The sequence below is a fragment of the Mustela lutreola genome, chromosome 10 (assembly GCF_030435805.1).
Source record: "Mustela lutreola isolate mMusLut2 chromosome 10, mMusLut2.pri, whole genome shotgun sequence".
In the NCBI taxonomy this organism is placed as follows: domain Eukaryota; kingdom Metazoa; phylum Chordata; class Mammalia; order Carnivora; family Mustelidae; genus Mustela; species Mustela lutreola.
The window spans coordinates 108,591,157-108,614,438 of record NC_081299.1 but is presented as its reverse complement, the minus strand read 5'-3'; the positions used below and the strand labels follow the sequence as shown (position 1 = coordinate 108,614,438).

The 23,282-nt window shown below is 37.9% G+C and overlaps 1 protein-coding gene across 1 annotated transcript in view; it reads left to right on the top strand.

Moving 5' to 3' along the window:
- SNX27 (sorting nexin 27) overlaps positions 1-23,282 on the top strand; it is a 67,366-nt gene that overhangs the window by 1,633 nt on the left and 42,451 nt on the right. The gene's annotated exons all lie outside the window — the stretch shown is intronic.

Here is a 23,282-nt window from a genome sequence, read left to right as displayed (position 1 = left end):
CTGCAACCCATCCTCTTCCTACTGCAGCCCCTCCTCCTTCATACTCCTTCAACCTTACTTCCCATTGCATCCCAGAGCTCTGCTGCCTTGTCTTCCTGTGTTTCTGTGCAGACCTCCTCCATCACTCTCATCCAGGTTTTACCCTTGGTGCCTTTATACTTTGTATTAAAATTTATATAGTGATTGCTGGTTGACTCTCATTACCTCCATTCTCCTCAGCAGTCTTCAATCCTGTATCTCTTGCGTTCTTACTGAACCTTATTTTTTCCACACTTTTGCCCTCTCCCTCAGTGCTTGGATTTGTCCTCATGAGGTCTTTCTCATTTTTTATAAATGTTATTTTAGTTATAATTTCCACAACTTTCAGTCTCTCCTGTAGGAAAACAGTAGGTTTGCCGAAGTTTTCAAAGAGGTTAGTATCGTGAGGATCTAGCCTAGTTGAGGAGTCCCTCCCTTTTTATTTACCTCATCACCCCTGCCCTTATCCTCTACACACTTTCTCTGTGGAATTCACTCATTCTGTTTACTCTTACCTTCCACCTGAAGAAAGAATAGCTCATCAAAATAATTGTTTGGAGCTATTTAACTTTCCATTTATGTTTTCTTTTTCCATTAATGTTCTATGTGCTCTTTTTTCTTATTCTCTGGTGATACATTTTTAATCTTTGGGGGCCTGGGCATTCAGATATAGAATGGAGTTGTGGCCCAAATTTGTTTCATACCTGGGCATCTAATTCTATTCTTTCTAGATAACTAAAAATCTGTGGTTGATGTTTTCTTCTGATAGAAGCTCTTGTAATTGTCATTTTCCTTTCCCTTTGGAAGTTAACTTTGGATCCAGGTGTTTATCTTTAAATTTAAAATTGAAGTATTTATTTAAAATTAGAAATTCATCATAAAGTTCTACATTACTCTTTATAAGAACTAAAGGAACTAAAAAAAAAAAAAAACTAAACCACAAATAATTCTGTAGATGACTACAGCTAACACGATCAACCATTTCAAATATATATGTGTGTGTATATTTATATGTATATAGATATATATATCAACTAACAATTTTATAACAGAATCTTGACATAAATTAGTTACTGTAAGGAATACTTCAGATGATCCCTTAGGACAGATGGAAGGACTTGCCTCAGGTCCAGGTTCCAGGCTAGGCCCATTCCTCTTCCTAGAGAGAAAACATTGAATTTTGGTGCATACGTGGTGGTGAGTAGGGACTTTGTCTTAAAAGAGACAAGAAAGTGGGCAGGACAAAAGAATGCTCTTTGCTTAGAGAACCTTACTCTGGAGGGTTGTGATGATCAGACTTTTTCCTGGCAATGGTTTCTCACCTTTCAGTTGTATTTTGATTTCCAAATTCTGTAAAGCTTCTTTGCTATCGTTGTGGAAATGGTGATAGTTGGAACACGGAGTCAGGCAAGTTGTCAAATTGTCTGAGACTTCAGCTCTACAGCCTCTTTCCTTCTTCCAAAGTCTTTATCTTCTCCTTAGGTTTTCTTGTGAAGGAGGAAATCAGCAATCAAACAGACACAGTTCTTGAGGGATATCTATGTCTGTTACTTGTTTTGCTTTTGTTTAGGTTGATGCTAATTTTCCTGTAGCATTCTTTAGGCAGCACTCCTTAGAGCTTTTCTTTGTCTCCTACAGGTTCCTTAAACCTCTTTGTTGCCCCAGGAAAGTTTTGCATGTTACTGAAGTGCCAGGTGGGATCAGGGTTAGGCATAGGTAGATTATTATTGTGTATAGACATAGTTTGCATGAAGTCATAGGTGGATGTCTGGACCTTGATGATTGCTGTTTAAGACTTGTCCCTATTTTAGATGCTTTCCTGCTATACACAAATTATTCCAATTTTCATATATTGTAGTCATTTGGGCAACTGATTGAGTTGTGAAAAGAACTGAGTAACTTTGAGATTTAAGGGACTAAAGTCTTGGATAAGAGTAAGAACATTGATTTCTTTGTATTTTAAAGTCTGTCTTACAAAGGTCCTGTCCTCATTGAATCTTAGAACAGTCATTAAACTAAATTCAGTATGGGGCACCTGGGTGGCTCAGTGGGTTAAGCTGCTGCCTTCAGCTCGGGTCATGATCTCAGGGTCCTGGGATCGAGTCCCGCATCGGGCTCTCTGCTCAGCAGGGAGCCTGCTTCCCCCTCTCACTCTGCCTGCCTCTCTGCCTACTTGTGATCTCTCTCTGTTCAAATAAATAAATAAAATATTAAAAAAAAAAACAAAAAAACAACTAAATTCAGTATGAATCAGTTTGTCCTTTTCCCTTCAAAACTGACTAGATTCTAACTGCTTTGCAAAGAGTCATGTTGCGGGGCGCCTGGGTGGCTCAGTGGGTTAAGCCCCTGCCTTCGGCTCAGGTCATGATCTAAGGGTCCTGGGATCAAGTCCCACATGGGGCTCTCTGCTCAGCAGGGAGCCTGCTTCCTCCTCTCTCTCTGCCTGCCTCTATGCCTACTTGTGATCTCTCTCTGTCAAATAAATAAATAAAATCTTTAAAAAAAAAAAAAAGAGTCATGTTGCGGGATATGAACAAGCCCTCTGGGCTCTAAATTTTACTTTAGATGGAAAATTTTGTGCTAGCAATGTTAGTCTCCACTTTGTAATTTTTCCCAGTGTAACATATATTGAATGTTTCCCTTTGATGTGTATATACCTGGAGGGATGGTTTCAATAAGTAGAACCAAAATGCACATGTCTTTGCACTAATTATATAGTATGTGCAGTAATATTTGACTTCAGGTTAATTTTCTTAAGGTTAAAGTATTTCCAAAGGCTCTTGACTGATTTCTTGAGAGGTGCCCGTAGAAGGGTTATAGTTGTGGTACCATCTTTATTTTTAAGTGATTAGGCTTATCTGTTGAGTAGTTTGTTTTATCTCTTTGGTATTTGGGTGGTGTGGTCTTTAATAAGCATGGACCCCTAAGATTGCTTGCAAGCATTTAAAATCCTGGTATATTTGTGTGGGGTAGAGTTTATGCTTTTCCTCTTCATAGTGTCAAGATAATCTACCCATCGACTTTCCTTTGTTAAAGTTACACTTGCTCTTAGCCAAAAGGCTGAGAAGTGATTCCCTTGTTAAAGGGAAAGAAAGAAAAAAAAGAAAAAAAATTAAAGCTGTATATATATCTATGTCTATATAAATTTGTTTATTGGGAGTTCATCTTATAGGAATATCTCATGGCCATTCCTTTTTTTTTTTTTTTTTTTTGGCTTCATTTAATGTAAAAGTTTGGAATAAAGAGGTTGGTGCTACAAGAAATATTTTTACAAGTTACGTGTGAGTCATTTAATGTTGACTGCTAAGTACCTTCTCAGGAGCTGCTTTCTCAATTATAGATGAATTCTATTTGGCCCAGATTTTCCAGGTAGATTTTAGAAATGATGTTTGAAGTCCTGGTTATTGATCAAAGGAAAATTTTATGGTACTGATTCTTATGCTTTAGTGAACATAAAAATCACTGGGTGTGTTTGTCAAAAGTATCAATTCTTGGGCTCACACTTTAAGGGTTATATATGATTCAGTAGGTCTTGCATGGGGCCTAAAAGTCTTTATTTTTTTACTCCCTTTGCAACCTATGTACCCAGCCCATACCTGGAGCAACAGGTTCTAGGTCTTGAATTCTCAGTTCATTTTATCTTCGTGGTTATATTGAGAGTTATGAGCTAAGACTATACTAACAAATAATGATTTTTTTAGACTCCTGAACTCCAGCCCTTAGAAAATCAATTCAATAAGATAGTAGACTATTATATCTGCTCATTTAGACTTTATTGGATCTTTCTAAATGTTGTAATAAAGGTATGTGGTGAAGGGTTAGAACAAGTTAATAAAATCCTTATATCACTTTGCACTTTTAAAATTTTTATTTTTATTTATTTATTTATTTATTTTATTATTATTATTTTTAAAGATTTTATTTATTTATTTGACAGACAGAGATCACAAGTAGGCAGAGAGGCAGTCAGAGAGAGAGGAAGGGAAGCAGGCTCCCCACTGAGCAGAGAGCCCAATGCGGGGCTCGATCCCGGGACCCTGGGATCATGACCCGAGCGGAAGGCAGAGGCTTAACCCTCTGAGCCACCCAGGTGCCCCTTATTTATTTTTTTTATTTGACAGATCACAAGTAGGCAGAGAGGCAGACAGAGGGTGGGGGGAGGGGAAGTAGGCTCCCTGCTGAGCAAAGAGCTGGATGTGGAGCTTGATCCCAGGACCCTGGGATCATGACCTGAGCTGAAGGCAGAGGCTTTAACCCACTGAGCCACCCAGGCACCCCACACTTTCTTTAAATTAAAGATTTATTTTAGAGAGAGAGTGAGCGAGAGAGGGCACAAACAGGAGTGGGGGGGTCGGTAGGGGGAGAGAGAGAACCTCAAGCAGACTCTGCTGAGCACAGATGCGGGGCTTGATCTCATGACCCTGAGATCATGACCTGAGCTTGAAAATCAACAGTTAGACATTCAGCATCAAGAGTTGAGCAGTCAGGTGCCTGGGTGGCTCAGTCAGTTGAAGTGTCTGCTTTTGGTTCAGGTCCTGATTCCAGAGTCCTGAGATTGGCAGGGAGCCTGCTTCTCTCTTTCCTCCCTGCTTGCTTATGTTCTCTGTTGCTATCTCTCTCTCTTTCAAATAAATAAAATCTTTAAAAAAAAAAAAAAAAAGAGCGAGAGAGAGACATTCAACAAATTGAGCCACCCAGGCACCCCTCACTTTGCACTTCATGTAATGTGTTACAATTTGCATAGTATTTTTACATTTGATCTTTACAACAGCCTTGTGAGATAGGGAAAATATAAATTCCTTGAGGATAGGGACTACATATACCCATGTTGTTTCCCTAGTCAAAGGTCTAATGGCACATACAAGGTATTATTCAGTAAATATTTGTTGAATGACTATAGGAGTATTATTTGTCCCTTTTTCATAAGAGAGGAAACTGAGTATTGCAGTAGTGAATGTTAACCAGAATTAAACCCAGGTCTTTGGGTTCTAAATCCAGTATATTTTCCACTTCTTTGTTTTCTCAGCTATTTTTGGCTGTTAATAGTCAACTATTTTTGACTGAATGGTCCCTTAAAATTCTTTTTTTTTTTTTTTAAAGATTTTATTTATTTACTTGACAAAGATCATAAGTAGGCAGAAAGGTAGAGAGGCAGAGAGAGAGAGGGAAGCAGGCTCGCGGCTGAGCAGAGAGCCCGATGCGGGCCTCGATCCCAGGACCCTGAGATCATGACCTGAGCCGAAGGCAGAGGCTTAACCCACTGAGCCACCCAGGCGCCCCGGTCCCTTAAAATTCTTAAAATTCAGTCACATCCCTATAAACTTGAATAGCATTTGAGCTTTGGTTCTATTGTGAAATGTAACTGTCTTTTATCATTATTTACCCTGTCTCTGATTGTTAAATTGGATGGGTTACAGGGAACCAAAATGGCTAGTTGTTGTTCTTGTTTGTTGATACTCTTTATTGGTTAGCAGTGAAGAGAGCCTGATATAATCATAATTGCAGTCCCAGGAAATACTTTTAATTCCCTAGGTAATTGAGGTAGAAAACATATAAAACTAAATTTGAAAATAGCATTTATCTTCCTCTTGGAAATCACTTCCACAACACCGCTGTTACCAGGAAAAGATCTGTTGTTAGTAACAAGATTTGTCTGGTTCATATAAATTATTATGAAGAAGGCTTCTCTTCAGCCCCCACTGACTAGTTTGTTTCAGGTGAGGGTTTGTTACCATGCTCTCAAGGATAATTATTTTTTAAGGTAAGTTCCATTGGGAGTAATTTTTATGATAAGCAAAGAGACTCAGTTGACAAGCAGACAGTTAAAATTTATGATCACTGCCCTGTGCTTTGGGAACGTGATGTGTGGTAAGTTTTATTCATTAGATGATGGTATTACTGACACAGTGGATAATGTGGTGGTTTAGGTTAGAGCCAATTAGAATTGTTCTTTTTGACTATCAGCTATATAGATTTTGAGCAGTTCTCTAAAAGCCTGTATAGGGGTGGTATGATTCAAGCCCCACATGTGGAAAAAAATATTTAGGACTTTTTTTTAAAGTAGACTCTAGGGGCACCTGGGTAGCTCAGTGGGTTAAGCCTCTGCCTTTGGCTCAGGTCATGATCTCAGGGTCCTGGGATTGAGCCCCGCATCGGGGAGCTTAGCGGGGAGCCTGCTTCTCCCCTCTCTCTGCCTGCCTCTCTGCCTACTTGTGATCTCACTCTCTCTGTCAAATAAATTAAAAAATAATAATCATAATAAAAATAAAAAGTAGGCTCCATGCCAAACATGGAGCTTGAACTCATGACCCTGAGATTGAGTTGCATGCTCTACGGACTGAGCCAGACAGGTGCCCCAAAAATATTTAGGCAGTTTTAAAATATCTTTTTAAAAACTTGCAAGTCTCTGTAAGAGATCTATTTTATATTAGAACCAATAAAATACCAAAAAAACCCATCTGAACCAAGTTTCAATAAACAATATTTAGTGTTCTTGTGCTCTCTGGCATTTTTTAGTCTGTTCAGTATTTGAGAGTTTTTTGTTTTGTTTTTTGAGTGCTGATGGTGATCCACATGAATTTCATGACTATTAGGTTATGATCCACAGTTTGAAAAGTAGTGATTTAGGGTATCGCTTTTCTGGTATGGCCCACTACTAATATCACCCCATCTGGTTTAGCAATTAAGCACAAACTACGTGTAAATTACTGTTAGGCTTGTATGAATCACAGAGTCCCTGCATCTCTGCCCTTGAGAAGTTTAACACTGCAGTGGGGTAGTATACAATTTACTGTGTGTAAAGCAAGTGAATTAAGGGGAGATAAAGAACACAATGGAGTTTAAAGGAAAGAGTGATATGGTTGAGATGACTGGTGGGTAGATCGGTCACAGAAGGCTTTTTAAATTGTGATTGAAGGACAAGTCTAATTTCAGTAGTCAGAGAAGGGTGAAGGATTTCATAGGCTGAGGAAACTGTGACCAAAGGGAGGAGGATATGAAAAGTTCTTGGGATAACAAGAAATCTAAAGTTGCTATTTGTAGACAGTTGGGCTTGAAGTTAGATCAAAAAGGGCTTTGAATCCAAAGCTATGAAGTTTGGATTCTGTTCTGTTTTTGAGGTCAGAATATAATTATATGTGCATTAATACCTAGGACTCCCTGTGAATTTAGTTTTTATTTAATTATTTACCCAAAGAGGTTGAATAACTTCCAAGGCCAAAGAGGAAAATCACTATTAGAATTAGAAGAATTTCAGAGCATCTAGTCACTTGGGCTATCTTATACTGTATAAAGAAGGGAACTAAGAACAACTAAGCTCTAACACCCATAGCTGGGAACAGCTGGTGAGGAGCTGGTTGCCTTTAATTTGTATAAGTTTTACTTCACAGTCTAGCCTAGCTTGTCTAATATATCCTTCTCTTTTTAAGTTTTTTTTTTTTTTTTTTTTTAAATTTATTTATGTATTTGGGAGAGAGAGGAGAGGCAGGGTGAGAGGGGCAGAGGGAAAGAATCTTCAAGCAGACTCCATGCTGGGTGCAGGTTTCCATGTGGGGCTCCATGAGGATCTGACAACCCTGAGATCATGACTGTAGCTGAAATCTAGAGTCGGATGCTTAACCCACTGCTCCACCCTGGCCTCCCACTTCTCTTTAAGCTTAAAATGAGTGTACTTACTGTTCTGTTCACAGTTGGTAAGTTTGATCCTTACATGCTACAGACCCACTGTGCTCTGCCCTACAATGTTCTGTTTTAGCTGTTCTAAGAATTCCTAGTCTGTTCCTCTGATTTGAAGATGCCTCCTTTAATTTAAATATTTGGTTTCTGCATATAGCATACTGTTGGGAGTTGAGGGGACTGAAGACAGACAGCTTAATATAGTACTAAGATTTATATGTGCTGTCTACATTCAGAATGAAAATACATCTTTAAATCAGAATTGGTGATGACCACAAAGTAAATTTTTGCTTTCTGTCCGTAATCTGAAGGGTACTTCAGGATTAAATTGTGTGATATGGTTTTAGTAAAATGCAAGGTAGTATGTATGTAGTCTCTTGCTGTTAGTTTGCTCCCTGCTAAGCAAGTAAGGTTCTCATGGTAGTTGAGGAAATAAACCTATCTGCAAGGTATTGAAGTTGCAGAGTAAGAAATTGTATTTGAGTATCCTTATAGGTACTTCCTTCCATGAACTTAAGTTATTATAAAAACATCTTTTTATTTTTAAAGTTTGTATTTTATTTATTTATTTATTAAAAATATTTTATTTATTTATTTGACAGACAGAGGTCACAGGTAGGCAGAGGGGCAGGCAGAGAGAGAGGAAGAGAAGCAAGCTCCCTGCTGAGCAGAGAGCCCAACTCGGGGCTTGATCCCAGGACCCTGGGATCATGAACTGAGCCAAAGGCAGTGGCTTAACTCACTGAGCCACCCAGGCACCCCTAAAGTATTTTTTTTTAAAGATTTTTATTTATTTATTTGATAGAGATCACAAGTACGCAGAGAGAGAAGGGGAAGCAGACTCCCTGCCCAGCAGAGAGGCCACCTCTGTCCCAGGACCCTGAGATCACGACCTGAGCCGAAGGCAGAGGCTTATTAACACACTGAGCCACCCAGGCACCCGCAAACATCTTTTTAAAAATGATTTATTTTTGCTTAAGCTATCTAAAAGTGTAGGTTCTTGTGTCAGACCTCAGAGCAAAACTAAAATGACAAATCTATGTGTTCTGTGGACTTGAAACACAAGTAATTAGTTTACTTCTCTTTGGAAAAGTACAGAGTGTCTGCAGAGAGTCAGCTGCTTGTGTGGATATTCTCCCAGCTGTGTTCAAGCAGCTGATTACTTTTAGAGAACTATTCCAGGAGATTAACCAGGAAGTTGTTTTTTTCCCCCAAATACTGCAGTACTTTTATATTTATATGTCTGTCATGTTTTAGTTAGGTTTATTTAGTATGTTTTTAAAAATTGGTATATTGGTTAAATTAATTTTTGGTGGTCTTGGAAAATGTGAAAGTTTTGGAAACTTCTTCAACTTCTTTTGCTGATCAGTTTAATCATTTAATCATCTATAAAGTTTATAACTTGTAAAGTGTGTCGTTTGTCTACTGAATGCATCATGGGTTACTTAATTTTTTTTTACCCAATGTTACTGTCATTTTGATTTTGGTAAGGTTAAAAACTACTTTCTGGATCTGTTTTCTCAAGATATGTAACTTGCATCTCTCTTTACTTGGAAACAGCAATGAGTTTTGTTCTCTGGCTGGTATTTTGAATCCAAGGAAATGTGACACTTATTTATGAGTTATGTGCTAGTAGATTATTTTAGATTTCTCTGCCTTACCCAGTTATCCTTTATATTGCTGATTCAGAAAAGGTCTTATTGTACCTTTCTTCTTCTTCTTTTTTAAAAAGATCTTATTTATTTATTTGACACAGAAAGCAAGAGCAGGAACACCAAAACAGGGGGAGTGGCAGGCAGAGGGAGGGGGAGAAGCAGGTTTCCTGCTGAGTAAGGAGCCTGATGAAGGGCTGATGGGACCCGGTGATCATGACCTGAGCTGAAGGCAGACGCTTAACTAACTGATCCACCCAGGCGCCCCTCTACACTTCTTTCTGTACACTCATGTATAGTACCTCTTGAGAGTAATTGAATGGTTAGGAAATAGCTAGTAGGATTCAGGGTGCAGGCTCTTGTCCTAGAACAAACTTATCCCATCACAGGAGGAGTCATGTTTTTAATCACGTTATGTAGTAATCCAGAAATAGTAGTGAAATAGAACTTTAAAAAATTAAGATTCCTTCTTTGGTAATTTGTGCCACTTACAAACTAAGATTGTTGATAAACCTGGTTGATTTTATCCTTTAACTTTCACTATGATCAGTGTACCAAATTAAAAACATTTGGGGGTTCCATTTCAATTGGCCATGAAGGCAAGGGTCCAAAATACAGCAGATCTCAGACTTTCTGAGTTGGTGTTGGGAAATGATTTAAAACTGATTACGTTTGTTTACTGTTCAGTAACTGAGGGGGGTTGGTTCTCAGCAGTAGTGGTGTACATGGGAAGCTATATTAGGCTAGGGAAACCATAATGGCTACTAGCAACTTTCTTAACCCCTACCTAACATTCATCATCCCATAATGTAAAGAAGTAACCCAATTTTCACATTCAACCTTACTTTTAAATAGTTTAAATAGAACCATGCAATACTACATGCTGACAATGTTTAAAGACAAAAACTGAAAAACTAACAATCCTATCAAAACAAAATAAGTGATGTTGTAAATAGTTTTAGTATCAGAACTTTAAGACCTTACTGGTAATTCTTTAGCCTCTGTCATGTGAGGGAACCCACTGTACTTAATTTTTTTTTTTATACTAAATGTGGTGCATTTTGTTTTCATGGATGAAACAGTATAATTATAATAGATTATTCCCAGAATTTACGTGAAATAAAGACTCGCTTTTTAAATGTCGACATGTTTATTTCTTACTACTCCTTACTTCATTTTGCTATCCTTGGAGTCAGTGTTATTTTTAAAATTAATAACAGTTAGTTACTTTTATTTTCAACACATTTGAGTAAAAGAAAACATAGCCTCACTTTGAAATTGCTTATGTAATTGAATGCCATATTTTACTCTTAAGCATTATTTCTGTTACTTCCCATAATAGAAAGCAAAATTATCACTAATATTAAAGTTTGAAAAATGTAGAGCTTGCATAATGTTTTTAGTACTTCCCCCTAAACAGTGAAACCAGTATAAAAGTTAAAAATAAGGAGTGGAATTATGGGAGTACATGAAGGAAAACCATTATTGAATGTTTTTTGTGCTAGTCTTAATAATTTTTCATTCATTGGCAGAGAGAGAGAGAGAGAAAGAGTACAAGCAGGGGAAGCAGCAGAGGGAGAGGAAGAAGCAGGCTCCTCGCCACCCTACAACCCTCCCCGAGCAGGGAGCAGGGAGCCCAATGTGGGGCTCTGTCCCAGGATCCTGGAATCATGACCTGAGCTGAAAGGAGTTGCTTAACCAACTCAGCCATCCAGGTGCCCCTTAGGGAAAAATTTTAGTGAGTGCTTACTACCTGAACATGGGATTAGACACTGGGGATAGAAAGATGAGTAACATGTAGTCCTTGCCCTTAGGAAATTAGCTGCATGTAGCAAAGTTTATCCATTTCTCTACTGAAGGACATTTGGGTGTTTTCAAGTTTTTGTAATTATGAATAAAGCTTCTATGACATCTGCAGGTTTTTTTATTTTATTTTTTTTAAAGATTTTATTTATTTATTTGAAAGAGAGAGATCACAAGTAGGCAGATAGGCAGGCAGAGAGAGAGAGAGGAGGAAGCAGGCTCCCTGCTGAGCAGAGAGCCCGACGCGGGACTCGATCCCAGGACCCTGAGATCATGACCTGAGCCGAAGGCAGCGGCTTAACCCACTGAGCCACCTAGGCGCCCCACATCTGCAGGTTTTTGTGTGGACAAGTTTTCAACTCCCTTGGGTAATACCAAGGAGGACAGTTGCTAGTTCAGCTGGTAAGAGTATGTTAGTTTTGTGAGAAGTTTCCAGTCTTCCAAAGTGGCTGTACTATTTGGCATCCCCACCAGCAATGAAGGAGTATTTCTGTTAATCCATATCCTTGCCAACGTTTGGTATTGTCAGTGGTCTGGATTTTGGTTATTTTATTAGGTGTGTAGTGGCATAAAATTCACTCTTTTAATTATAAAGTATTGTAATATGATAGAGAAAATTTGGAGACTAAGGAAAAGAAAAATAATCCCCCATCTTATCATCCTAACAAAACTACTTTTGGTATTTTGGCTTTTATGTAGGCATCTTCTATAAAGTTGAGATCGTACTGTTATAATTTGTAATCTAACTTTTAAAATTAATACTTTATTTACCAGAACAGTTTGATTTACAAAAGAAAATATCAGAGAGTTCCCATATATCCTTCTCCCACCTCAGCCATAGAATTTTTCCTTTTTTGAACATCTTACATGAGTATTGTCCTTTTGTTTAAATTAAGGAACCAATATTGATGTATTATTACTAACTTAAGCCCATAGTTTGTTCACATTTTTTTAGTGTCTAGTCCTGATGTCTTTCTGTTCCAGGATCCCATCCAGGATACCACATTACATTTAGTTGTCATGTCTTTTTAAGCTCATTTTGGCTGTAACAGTATCTCAAGTCTTTCTGTGTTTTTGATGACCTTTTGATGACCTTGACAGTTGTGAGTATTAGTCAGGTATATTATAGGATGCCTGACTACTGGAATTTGTCTGATTTTTTTTTTTTTTTTTTTTCATGATTAAACTGGGATTTTGTTTTTGGGGGAGAAATAGTTCAAGTGAGGAGTACATACTGTTATTATGATTTGTGATGTTGATCATCTGGTGGAAGTTGTGCTCAGCCCCTCTCCCCTATTGTACCCTTTGGATAGGAGTCACACCCGGCGTAGCTTACACTTAAGGAGTAGGGAGTTATACTTCTCCCCTCTAGAGTGTAGTATCTGTTTAATTTATTTAGAATTGTTCTGCATAGGAGAAGGATGCCTCTTCTCCCCCATGTATAAATTTATCAATCATTTATGTCATGGGCTCAATGGATACTTATTTTATAATATGGGTTTTATAATCCAATACTGCTTTATTTTATTGCTCCATTTGTTCTAGCTTTGACCATTGGTTGGTCTTTTAGTTGGCCCCTGTGCCTTTTGCCATACCCTCCTCCCCATTAATGTTTGGGTTGTTTTGTTTTGTTTTGTTTTTGAGCACTTCTTTACTTTCTGGCACTACAAAAGGCTCTGGGCTCGTGTTGTGTATTTCATGCCCAATCCTTGAATCAGCCATTTCTCCAATGGGTCCTAGTTATTTTTAGTGGGGAATGGTATTAGAAAGCAAGATCTGGACACTAGATGCGGTGGTAGCTACCGGGTATAACTTCTTTCAGGTCCTCTCAGTTGACAACAAAAGAATATATGTGTGTATATTAGCCCCTGTATATATGCATATTTGTAAATATTTCTATATGTAACCATCTTTATCTGCATTAAGTTAAACATGAGTTCTTACTGATACTGTAGCTTTACTCCATTACCATATGATTTTTTGGTTACTCTCCCTTGCAGATCTGTGCATTTCCACTTCAAAGGTGAGAAATTTGGTTTCCCATGTTCATCATTCATTTACTTGTTTAATTCCAGTATACACGTATAGCAGTTGTTAACTTGTACCTTGGGGAAGCAATTTTATCGACTAGAGTATAGTATTTATGTGCAGTTGCTTTTGCCTTTATCTTATAGAATTCATTATGGTTACTTAGGTCTGTACCTTTTCCCCCATCCTCTTCAGTGAGGTTGTTTAAAATACATTTGAAATACGAATAGATTCTCTTGTCACAGTCTGGGATTCTCCCAACCTGCTAGCTGTTTTTTTTTTTTTTTTTTTTTTTTTTTTTTAATTTGCTTACCTTCAGGTTTACTCAATGTTATAAATATCCTTAAGTTTTGCAAATGCATTTTGTCGTGATTGTGTGTTACAGTGTCATACAAAATAGTTTTATTGCCCTAAAAATCCCCTGTGCTTCACTTATTCATCCTTCCTCTCTCTCCACACCCCAGCAACACACTGATCTTTGCGTTTTCCAGAATGTTGTATAATTGGGATCATACAGTATATAGCTTTTTCATATTATCTTCTTTCCCTTAGCAATATGCATTTAAGGTCTCTCCCCCGTACCATGTCTTTCTGTGACTTGATAGCTCATTTCTTTTTATAGCTGAATATATTCCATTGACTGAATGGATAAACAGTTTTGTTTAGCCATTCACTTAAAAAGGACATCTTGGTTGCCTTCAGGTTTTGGCAATTACGAATAAAGCTGGTATAAACGCTTGTACGTGGGTTTTTGTGTAAATACAAGCTTTCAAGTCAATTGAGTGAATACCTAGTAGTGTGATGGCTGTGTCTTATGGTTGAGACTAAGTTTAGCTTTTTAAGGAACTATCAGTCTGTATTCCAAAGTGGCCATACTGTTATGCATTACCACCAGCAATGAGTGAGTTGCTCTTGTTCCACATCCTCATCGTCATTTGGTGTCATCAGTTTTTTTGGATTTTAGCTATTCAAGTAGGTGTGTGGTATCTTGTTTTGACTTGCAGTTCTCTAATGATGAATGATGTTGAGTAAATTTTCATACTCTCTTTTTCCCTAGGTTTTATTTATTTATTAGAGATAGAGAGAGAGAGAAAGCACAAGCAGGGGGAACAGCAGAGAGGGAGGGAAAAGGAGGCTCTCCACTGAGCAAGGGAGCTCCATACCAGGAACCCCATTCAAGGAGCCTGGGATCATGACCTGAGCTGAAAGCAGACTTTCAACCCATTGAGCCACCCAGGTGCCCCACTTTTCATATTCTTATTTGCTGTCTGTAAATCTTCTTTGGTGAGGTGTCATATCTTTTGTCCAGTTTGTAATTGGGTTGTTTGTGTTTTTATTGTTGAGTTTTAAGAGTTCTTTCTATATTTTGGATACAAGTCCCTTATCAGATATGCATTTTCTGTATTTCACCCCAAGAGTGTAGCTTGTTTTTCATTCTCTTAACAGTATCTTTCACAGAACAAAAGTTTTTAATTTTAATAAAGTTCAGCCTAACAGTTTTTTTTTCTTAGATAACATTTTTGTTGTTGTATCTAAAATCTCTTTGCCATACCCTAGCTTGTCTCCTATGTTACCTTTTAGAGGTTGTATTTTATAATCCACTTTTTAAAAAATAACATTTTATTTATTTATTTGTTAGAGAGCTAGAGAGCACAAGCAAGGGGAGCGGTAGAGCAAGAGGGAGAAGCAAGCTTCTTGCTGAGCAGGGATCCTGATGTGGGGCTCCATCCAAGTACCCTGGGTTCATGACCTGAGCCTCACGTAGACACTTAACTGTCTGAGTCACCCAGGCACCCCTACAATCCACTTTTTAACATAATATTGGCTCAAACATTGTTATTTTCTTCATCTCCATTGTTTTAAATGATTGTTTTATAGTTAATTTGTGCTATAATTTTAACTATTCATCCCTCTTATTTTTTTAAATTATTTTTCTATTTTTAAAGATTTTAATTAATTAATTAATTAATTAGGCTGACAGAGATCACAAGTAGGCGGAGAGGCAGGCAGAGAGAGAGGAGGAAGCAGGGTCCCCGCCGAGCAGAGAGCCCGATACGGGGCTTGATCCCAGGACCCCGGGATCATGACCTGAGCCTAAGGCAGAGGTTTTAACCCATTGAGCCACCCAGGCGCCCCTCTTATTTATTTATTTTTTTTAATAAGAACAGAAATTTGGAAACAGTCTTTTTCTTTGTTTAGGAATATTTCATTTTTTCTTTCAACATACTTGAGAGTGGTCCACATACAAAGGTTAGTAAGTTCTTATTACTCTCTTGGAGCTCCTATTTTGATGTTTTCCTTTGGATAAATTTTAATTGCCATTTTAATTGAAAAGATAGGAACACTTTAATAACTTTAGATGCATATTACCTGTAAAATTGCTTTTCAGAAGGATTTTACCTATTTACATAGTCATCATCTCATTTTTCCTGTAAGTTAACATTAAAAGCACTGAGGTGGGGCAGCTGGGTTGCTCAGGCCATTAAGCTTCTGCCTTTGGCTCAAGTTGTAATCTCAGGGTCCTGGGATGGAGGTCTGCATCTCAGGATTCCTGCTCAGCTGGGAGCCTGCTTCTCCCTCTCCCTCTGCCCTGCCCCCTGCCTTCGTGCTCTCTCTCTCAAATAAATAAATAAAATCTTAAAAAAGTATTGAGATAATAATTTTGCGCTTTTTAAATTGTTGACAAGTTTTGCTATTTATTGGAAAAAGCTCAAACATTTTAGAAATCTTTGGCCATTTACATTCTTTAGTTATACTTCTCTTTTCCTGTCAATAAGGTGTTTTAAAATGTAAGATGCAAAATGTTCTTATTTCTGAAACAAATTACAAAAAATTTCTTTATTTAGTGGTCCAGAATAGTAATTTTGTGTAGATGCATCCAGGCTTCACTTCTTTTGGCTTTGTTCGGCTTACATGTGATTGAATCTCTTATCTCAGGAGTTTAAGGGCAAAGTACAGCCTGATTGCTAAGACAATTAGTCAATAAACATACTCCCAGACTTGATTGTTTGCTTAAGTAAGATAGTGAGGAGGCAGAGTTAGATGAAAAGGAGTCAATCTAAACCAGTCAGATGCCTTCACTACAAATTAGAAAGGACATACATTCACATTTCAGTAGAGTAGATCCTTGCTTTTATAGTCTAGTGTACCCACCAACTGGGCAATGAACCAATGAAAAGTCAAAGGAAGTGTCTCTCTTCTGATGTGTCAAGGGTCTGTTTTTCTCCAACTTGGAGTCTTCATCCAATTTCTATAAAGATACGTTGTGGACAGAGTGGGGAGGTTTATAAAAAGCTTTGTGTAATTGAAGAAATAATAGGTATGTAAAATTTTAAAAAACTACTCATAGTTCTAGTCACTCTAAACTATTTTCATATTTTACACAGTGTGCCTTTTCTTGGGCAAAAATATTTTATGCGCTCATAATCACAATACCCAGTATTTTGCATTTAACATAATATAAGAACTTTTCCATGTTATGTTGCATGTAGTCTTTACAGATATTTTTTTTTAAAGATTTTTATTTATTTATTTGATAGACAGAGAGAGATCACAAGTAGGCAGAGAGGCAGGCAGAGAGAGAGGGGGAAGCAGGCTCCCCGCCGAGCAGAGAGCCGGATGCGGGACTCGATCCCAGGACCCCGAGATCATGACCTGAGCCGAAGGCAGAGGCCCAAACCACTGAGCCACCCAGGCGCCCCCTTTACAGATATTTAAAAAAAAAATAATTGGTCCAGGGGTGTCAGGGTAGTTCATTCAGTTAAGCGCCTGACTCTTGGTTTTGGCTCAGGTTGTGATCTCAGGATTGTGAAATTGCGTTCTGCATTGGTCTTGCTTTCAGTGGAGAGTCGGCTAGAGATGCTCTCTCCCTCTCCCTCCCACTGTGTTCCACCCCATGCTTGCTCGCTCTCTATCTCTCTCTCAAATAAATAAAATCCTAAAACTAAACAACTGGAAAAAGAATTGTATGATCCATTTGCTTGATGTACTTCAATGTCTTTATTCAGAGTAATTTAAAAGTAGAATAAGGATTGTGTTTCACTCTGATGATGGACTCCTATTTCACATTTATAAATGAGGATATTGTATAATAATTTTTATTTAAAGATTTTACTTACTTATTTGAGATAGAACAAGAGAGAGAGAGAGAGAGAGCACAAGCATGGGGAGAAGCAGGCAGAGAGAGAAGCAGAGTCCCTGCTGAGCAGGGAGCATGATGTGGGGCTCCATCCCAGGTCTCTACTGGGATCACGACTTGAGCTGAAGGCGGACGCTTAACTGACTAAGCCACTCAGGTGCTCCTAATTTTTATTTTTTAAGATTTAATTTTTTTTTTTTAAGATTTTATTTATTTATTTGACAGAGAGAAATCACAAGTAGATGGGAGAGGCAGGCAGAGAGAGAGAGAGAGGGAAGCAGGCTCCCTGCTGAGCAGAAAGCCCAATGCGGGACTCGATCCCAAGACCCTGAGATCATGACCTGAGCCGAAGGCAGCGGCTTAACCCACTGAGCCACCCAGGCGCCCCAAGATTTAATTTTTTAAGTACTCTACATCCAGAGTGGGGCTTGAACTCAGGATCCCAAGATCAAGAATCACTTGCTTAAAGATTTATTTTTATTTTTATTTTTTAAAGATTTTATTTTTAAGTATCTATATCCAACGTGAGGTTTGAACTCACAACCCTGAGATCAAGAGTCATATGCCCCACCTATTGAGTCAGATGCCCCAATAATTTTTATTTTTAAATAAGTGTTATTGAGGTTTATGTATGGTCAGATGGCACACAGCTTAAGTGCAGAGTTTGAGTTTTGACAGAGGTATCGACCCATTTAACCACCCCCCCCAGTCAAGATACAGAATACTTCTGTCATTTCTGAAAGCTTCCTTGTGTTCCTTTGCATTCAGTAGTTACCCGTGCCCCACAGATAACCACTGATATGATTTTTACCACTGTAGAATAGTTTTCCCTATTCTGGTAGTTAAATAGATGGAATCAAATCAATCACAGACCCTTTTCTGTTTCACTTTTTTTTCTTATTGTGTTTTTGAGATTCATCCATGTTGTTGTGGATATCAGTAGTTTTGGTCTTTTTTATCGCCAATTAAGAGTTCATTGCATGAGTGTGCCACAATTTTTTTAAAAATCTGTTTACCTTTTGGTAGATACTAGGATGTTTTTAGCTTTGGACTGTTAACGAATAAAGCCTCAGTGAACATTCAACAGCAGTTGTTTATAAGAAATTGCCAGATTGTTTTTGCTTTGTGCTTCCATTAGCAGTGTATGAGAAGTCCATTTCTTCTATATCTTTGGCAAAAGTTGGTTTTATCCTCTTTTTTATTTTAACCATTCTTGTGGGCATGTAGCCACTGTGTTTTAATCAATATAATTGAAATCTATGTCATATTGCTTGCAGTTATAGGAATTTATTGTCTTTTTTTTTACAGTCTGTCTCCAAGGGACTAATTGCCCTTTAATTACTTTTTGTGAATGTCACAGGGGTGGGAGATCAAGATCATATTCTGTTTACCACACAGAATGGCTCCTTGCTGTGGTACATTTAGTGATTGGCGCTGTCATATTTCCATCCATATTTAGTTTCAGTATGTACAGCTTCCTTCAGTAGGTACACCTTCCTCTACTAATCCTGACTATTTAGAGCGTTTCCCCCTTGCTTTTCAGAGTGTTTATATTAGCTTTACAATTTCCCCTGTTGGCTTACTTTAGTTGAACCGAAGTCTTATCTAAAGCCACGCACCTGGGTGGCTTAGTTGGTTAAGCATCTGCCTTCAGCTCAGGTTAGGATCCCAGAGTCCTGGGATCAAGCCTAGCATGGGGCTCCCTGCTCAGTGGGAAAACGGCTTCTCCTTCTCCCTCTGACTGCTGCTCTGCCTATTGTGCACTCTTTTTTCTGTCAAATAAATAAATAAAGCCACTCCCGTTAGCTAGCTAAAGGCCTGATTGGGCCAGATTTTGGTCTTATGTAAAAAATGAGAATTTTATTAAAATTATTAGGTATATTTTTATAATGCTGAAAACACAAAGTATACATTGTAGGTATATCTGATTACCCAGAGAAACAAAATTTGTGGATTGTTGGAGATTTTTACTGGCCTTTTTTTCCCTTATGCTTTATTATGAAAAATTTCAAGCATACAGAAAAGTTGAAGGTAATGCACAGTGAATACCTGCATACCCACCACCTAAATTTTATAATTAACATTTTGCTGAATTTGTTTAATCAAATACCTGCTGAAAATGTTTTGATAGTGTGGTTGAGCTGTTCCCTTTCTTTGTGGAAGAACGTAGATGAGTGGGACCCATTGGGCAGTAATTACTTTTGTGTGGTATAGGACTAGGTGTTTCTCTGATGCAGTGATATTATGAAGGTGATTCCCTTCTTGTGATGAGTCAGCGTAGGTTGAGAGCTCAATCATTTATTTTCAGATGAATTCCAGCTACATTTTATTACAAAGGCAGAAGACAGGCAAGGGAGATTGGTGATAGAAAGGATTTGTGTCATCAGGAGGCCAAAATGCTACTAACCTGCTTGCCCAACTGATACAAATACTATCACATGAATAGCTGTCATTTATTGAGTAGTTACCGTCTTCTAGAGCTTTATCTCATTTTAGTTCTCATTCTGTTAGCTAGGTATTATTAGCACAATTTTATGGGTTAGGAAACTGAGGTTCAGTGAGATTGAATAATTTAGCAGTGTCTCATCTGTTAAATGGCACAAGTGTTACCCAAAGCCAAGTCTCTCTGACTCTAAAACCCATGCTTTGAACCAGAAGTCAACTGCTGGAAGTTTCCTTTATTGCAGAATTTATAGTTTACATTTATGTCTTTAGAATTGTCCAAATTGGGCCACACTTTGAGCTTAATATGGTGGCATTCTTGTGGAAAAGAGGGTATCATAAACATTTTTATAATTGCAGAGTCCTCTTAATTTTTGAGGAGGGAGGATCCTTTTTGAAATTAAACATCCTGGGGTTTTTACTGACCTCATTTCATTCTCTGAAGAATGAAGGAATTTCCAGCCTTGTATTAAATTGTGGAATGTATAACCTTCCATTTTTAGTAGAACCAAATAAACATTAGCAAGTGTGTTTAGAATGTGACAGTGGTAGTTCGTTCCTGTCTTTATTTATTTAATTTTTTAAAAGAGGTTTTTAGGTTGATAGCCAATTTGAAGCTTGGTCTTTCTGATAAAGAATTGAAACATAAGCAAGCTCTCTTGCTCCCTGGCTCTTGGAATAAGCCCTACTGCAGTTTCCCAGATGACTTTCAGGGCTTGTTTTTTGAGTGACCCAGGAAAAGTGTATTTTAATGTAAAAACTGAATGGATGGTGGAAATATGCATTGAAAGCAGTAGTTCTTCACCTTTTTGGTTAAGAACTTTTAAAGGTTAAGAACTTTTTTTTTTTAAAGATTTTATTTATTAATTTGACAGAGAGAAATCACAAGTAGATGGAGAGGCAGCCAGAGAGAGAGAGAGAGAGGGAAGCAGGCTCCCTGCTGAGCAGAGAGCCCGATGCGGGACTCCATCCCAGGACTCTGAGATCATGACCTGAGCCGAAGGCAGTGGCTTAACCCACTGAGCCACCCAGGTGCCCCTAAAGGTTAAGAACTTTTAAAGCCAGTGGAAGCAGTGGACCCCATACTCACGGTGAAAAATACATATATGCACAAATATAGTTTTACAGACAAATGATATAGGTGTTCACCAACTCACAGCCTATTGACAGAATACCCCAGATTAAAGATACCTTAAAGGAGAAAAAAATGGGGAGCTGAAAAATAAGATTTTAGTAGTTAAACTTTTTTCATAAATGTGTGTTTCATAAAATTGCTTATACTAACGTAAAATCTTGTTTTAGTATCCAAGGTGTTCAGTCTCTAAAGTGAGTTTTCCCTACTTTGTTAAAAAATTTTTTTTAAGGGTATTCATGAATAAGCTAAGATTCCTAAGGGTAGATGAAGTTCTCTATGTTGATTTCTCCCATCCAAGTACTAACCAGGCCCGACCCTGCTTAGCTTCCGAGATCAGACGAGATCGGGCGCGTTCAGGGTGGTATGGCCGTAGACTCTATGTTGATTTCTAAATTTTTGCTCTTTTCAATTTTTTCTACCAGCAAAACATGTTTGTAGAACTATTCATAAGGCTAGGATTAGATGAAATCCTTTGACAATTCCCAACTTTAGGTTTCCATTTCTTCTTCAACCAACATTTCTTCAACAGCGATGCAATACTTTGTTCTTTTTTTTTTTTAAAGATTTTATTTATTTATTTGACAGAGAGATCACACAGATGCAGAGAGTCAGGCAGAGAGAGAGGGGGAAGCAGGCTCCCCGCTGAGCAGAGAGGCCGATTCGGGGCTCCATCCCAGGACCCTGAGATCATGACCTGAGCCAAAGGCAGGTTAAGGCAGCGGCTTAATCCACTGAGCCACCCAGGAACCCCACAATACTTCATTCTAGTGCAAGTATTCAGGTGGTGTTCCTAGCGAGTTACATGTTTCATTACAGTAATCCTCACAAGAATCCTTTTAGGGGCTTATTATTGTCCCCATTTTACAGATGCAGAAAACAATGCTAAGAAAGGTTAAATGACTTAGTTAAGACAAGTGCCTGCACTGAAGGTAGGGCCAAAAATTTGAACCCATAGCTTCAAAGCTCATTTTCTCTCTGTTTTACCCTCTGGCTCTGTGATGAGAGTTGATCATTTTTTTGATTACTAGTTTGACCTGATCCAAATCTTAAAAGCCCAAATTTCTATCAGTGGAAGGGGTGCTTTTATTTTTTCTATAGCTAGCCAATTGTAAAATTACTGAATTTTTTGTGTGTGTATAAGTTAGACTTTAGGTTGTGAAAGGTCTAGAGTGCTGAATTTACTGATTAGATTGTTAAACCCAAAAGGAAGGAGGTTTAGCAGGGTGATCTCTTGCCTGTTCTGTTTATATAAATGGATGTTTCAGATACCAGACTTTGACAGAGACAGTTCAAGTGACTGGAAAGTTTGTGGAAAGCTTGTTACTAAATTTAACATCATTTTCAGGAAGGAAAAATCCTAATGGTTTGGAACTGAAAAAGAGCATACCTCTAAAGGGTTGTAGATAAGCTTTTATCACACTGAGTAAGGTCAGGTGTCTATTTCTTAACTCTTGGGAGATAGCCATGGAGGGAACCTCCAGCTCAGCTAGCTGCCTTGTGGTTTTTGCTGAGACAGCAGGCAGGGTCAGCATCGTAGAAAGGTAGTTCACAAAACTCACTTTGCTGAGTGAGTTTTGTGACACTCAGCATCTTTCTGGCAAAATTATTGTTCTTTCAAACCTTGTACTTTTCCTAGTTGCAGCCTTCTTATGCAATGAAGCAGGGAGGAGAATGAGTAGGTTGATTTACTATATAACTTTAGATGTAGGTTCTTTTAGTTTGAACTGACGACACAGGGCTTTAAGTGAGATAGCACAGAGCAGAAAGAAGAGTAGATAGAATGCTAAGAGAGAATAATTGATGTAATTGGGAGGACAAAAGTTGGTTCAGATAATGAAATTTCAAAATTGCCTTTTTATTAAAAACCAAGTGATAAAAGAAATTATTTATATGAAAATATATACCACTTAACTCCCAAGGTGATGAAACTTGGTATAAAGGAAAATTAAATTGACTGATTTGGAGTTACGGGATAGAATCAGATATAAATATAAAAAATTATTTTAAGTCATACTTTTGAGTCTTTACAAGTTAAAGGAATGCATTTTGTAAAAAAAATTTCTTCTTACAGAAATTTTAGGAGGTTTAAAAAGAACTAAGTAGAGTTCAAATGGCAGTATTATTAAAAGGTGTTTTGAATGTACTGTATACATGCTTGGTTAGGATGAGGAAATTGGCTTTGAAAGCTTTGTTTCCTCTGCAGCTTCACCATGTGTTTTTCCTGAAGCTCTGTGTGGGATTCTAGCATAGAGGAAGGGCAGGCCCTCTCACCTGTTTCCATTTTTTCTCCCTGCCATAAGTTCACAAATACTTTTTCATGTATGATTTATAAAAATAATAACAGCTTTTCTGGAACCAAATTAATCTTGATTTTATGGTTCATACTGCGTGA